Here is a 3,407-nt window from a genome sequence, read left to right as displayed (position 1 = left end):
AAAATAAAACTTAAATACTCAACTGAAAAAGAGGAAAGCATGTGATGCTCAATTATGCCATTGCATTGTCTTGTTTGTGGTTAAGTGTGCCAAATATTCCACTTTCATTGTTAATTATTAATTATTGAAATGTATTGAATTATGAAATCTTTGTACAAAAGTAACATGATGCTTTAGTAATTATATCTATAATTTATCGAAGTATCCTCTTTATGTGCATACATTACATGTATTTATATTTTATTATTTGAGATAAAGCACATATCTTTGTCTCATTGCTATTTTTTATTTCGACCAATAATATGTCTTGTAACAAGGTGAAAAGTTTCACTAAAATATAAATTGTTTTTTTAGGAGAATGTATTAGTTACCTAGAAATAGCCGGTCTAGTGAGTAAGTCTTGATACTTGATTTTAACAATTTTAGATAACACAAATGCCATCATTGTCTATCCGGCCACAGTCATTAGTGGCAAAATTTAAAATTTATACAACTAAAATACAGTTATTTTAAAAAACTTTAACAGTAGAAAAAAACGTCAAACTCTTATATGAGAATAAGAAATAATTTGACATAGTTTATATAGCAATAAATTGAAACTATCTTGAAGCGGATTTTTTTTAACAACGGTCTATTATAATGAACTTAGTCGAAACAAATACCCCTAAGGTCATCTCCAATGGTCATTTAATGGAGAGTTGAATGGGTAAAAAAGTCTTATGTGGGAGTTGAATATACAAAGCATTGTGGAGTGGGTTGATTGAATAGGGGTTTAATCCCCATTCAACTAGTATGACTTTTTTTTTTTTTTTTTTTTTTTTTAGTTTTCTCAACTTATTATAAAAACTTATTTTTTCTTTCTTTTTTTTCTCATTTTATTATAAAAACTTATTTTTTCTTTCTTTTTTTTTATTTATTTTTTTGTTTTTCTTTTTCAATTTATATAGAAAGTAATATTTAATTTTTTTTTCGCAATAAACAAACTATATATATATATATATATATATATATATTTATTTTATATTCAATAATTTAATTTATTAACTTACTTCATATTTTTTTATTATAAACAATAAAAAAAATATATAAATCTTAAAAACATTTTAAAAAGATAACATCTTATTTATTATAATACAACATAGTGATATTACATATTAATAAAACGTTCCCAAATATGCTCCATTAAATCATGTCGAAGAGCATGATGTACTGCATTATCACGTAGTTCAGAGTTTCTTTGAATTTGATATTGAACTTCTTCGAGAGGTCCTCGATTCACACGTATAGGAGGATCAACATCATCTGACCAATTACTAATTGCATTTCCTTCATTTTCTACGATCATATTATGTAATATAATGCATGTAGACATTATATCCTTTATGTTTTTAAGTTGCCAAGATCTTGCTGGACCTCGTACAATTGCCCAACGAGATTGAAGAACACCAAATGCTCTCTCCACATCCTTTCTTGCAGCCTCTTGCATTTCTTTAAACTTGATCCTTTTTGGGTCAGCCGGATGTGGAAAACTTTTAACCATTGTAGCCCATTCAGGATATATACCATCTGCAAGATAATATCCTTTTGTGTATGTTCTTCCATTAACAGTAAAATTGCATTCAGGAGCATAACCTTGTAATACATCGTTGAATAACGGTGACTGGTTAAGTACATTAATGTCATTGTTAGACCCGGCAACCCCGAAATATGCATGCCATATCCAAAGGTCTTGTGATGCAACTGATTCCAACATAATTGTTGGACAACCTTGATCACCTCGAGTATATTGACCTTGCCATGCAACAGGGCAATTTTTCCAAGGCCAATGCATGCAATCAATACTTCCAAGCATACCAGGAAACCCGTGCTTTTCTGAATGTTTTTGTACTAAATTTTGGATGTCATTAGCATTAGGTTTTCTCAAATAATGGCTTGAATAAACCTCAATCACACATCGACAAAAGTTTTGTAGACATTCGATTTAAGTTGATTCACCAATTCGTATGTATTCATCAAAGAGGTCACCAGTTGTGCCATATGCCAATTGGCGTATGGCAGCAGTGCATTTTTGTAAAGGGGAAAGACTATTGTTTCCTAAAGCATCTTTTCTTTGTTGAAAATAAATAGAATGGTTAGAGATACCGTTAACTATTTGAACAAATAGTTCTCGCCTCATTCGAAATCTTCGTCTAAACGTTTGAGGTGGGAAAACAGGATGCTCATCGAAATAGTCTTTCCAAAGACGTTTATGCCCTTCTTCACGATTTCTATCTATATATCTTCGACTTTGCCCAGGACGTCTTGAACTTTCAGCATCTGACTGTTCTGCTTCCAAGCATTTTAGCTCCTTATATAGTTGAAATGTAGAATACTTGTGAGATGGTTGATTATGAATTCAGAAGCAGAATCATCTGAGGATGATGATGACATCGTATAAGAAAGATATAAGAAATAGTTTGAATTGGTAGGTATGAAATAATAAAAATGTTGTATTCTTTTATAGCAAAAATATAGAGCAAAATGAAATTCAAATTAAAGTGAAATGAAATCCAAATTAAAGTTAAATGAAATTGAAATTGGAGTCAAATGAAATTGAAATTAAAGTGAAATGAAATCCGAATTAAAGTTAAATGAAATTGAAATTGGAGTCAAATGAAATTGAAATTAGAGTCAAATGAAATTCAAATTAAAGTAAAGTGAAATTCAAGTTAAAGTCAAATGAAATTCAAATTAAAGGCAAATGCATACAAGATGTTCAACTCTATAAATAAAGACGAACATATTATATTCTCATTCACACCTACCAACCATCTGATACACCAATCATGAATCCGAATTACTATACACACTTGTTATCTTCTTATGATCCCGAAAGTCCAAACAATCATCCACAACATCCATACCCAAATCCAAACAATCATCTACAATATCCATATCCAAGTCCAAACAATTATCCACAATATCCATACCCAAATCCAAATAATCATTCACAACATTCATACCAAAATGCATACCCAGATTCTGCCAGCCCGGATCCTCCCCATATTCCAGAAAATGAGCCAACACCAACAGAAACTCCTACCAACAAACGACAAAAAAATAAAAAAACCTACTGGAGCAAAGAAGAAGAAATGTTGTTGACAAAATCTTGGCTACAAATTTCAGAAGATAGCATTACTGGAAGTCAACAACGTGATAAAGAGTTCTGGCGACGAATTAGTGCGTACTATGAAAAAAGCAACACGTCGAACGTTGCAAGAACTCAAGCCAACCTCAAAACGCATTGCCATTACATGAACCCATTTGCAGTTGCATTTAATCAAATGTATATAGTGTTGAAAAGTCAACACCTCAGTGGATGGTCTGAGGGTGATCTCAAACGTGCAACTTTTGAGCATTATCATGCT

At 31.1% G+C, this 3,407-nt stretch overlaps 1 pseudogene; it reads right to left on the bottom strand.

The window, feature by feature from the left end:
* Positions 1–1,141: 1,141 nt before the first annotated feature.
* On the bottom strand, positions 1,142–2,339 carry LOC145156976 (protein ANTAGONIST OF LIKE HETEROCHROMATIN PROTEIN 1-like; annotated as a pseudogene).
* Between the last annotated feature and the right edge of the window lie 1,068 nt (positions 2,340–3,407).

This window comes from Lactuca virosa, chromosome 2 (genome assembly GCF_052849685.1).
Source record: "Lactuca virosa cultivar CGN04683 chromosome 2, Lactuca_virosa_CGN04683_v6, whole genome shotgun sequence".
Classification (NCBI taxonomy): Eukaryota; Viridiplantae; Streptophyta; class Magnoliopsida; order Asterales; family Asteraceae; genus Lactuca; species Lactuca virosa.
Note: the sequence above shows the minus strand (reverse complement) of the source record. Positions and strands in the feature narration are given on the sequence as shown.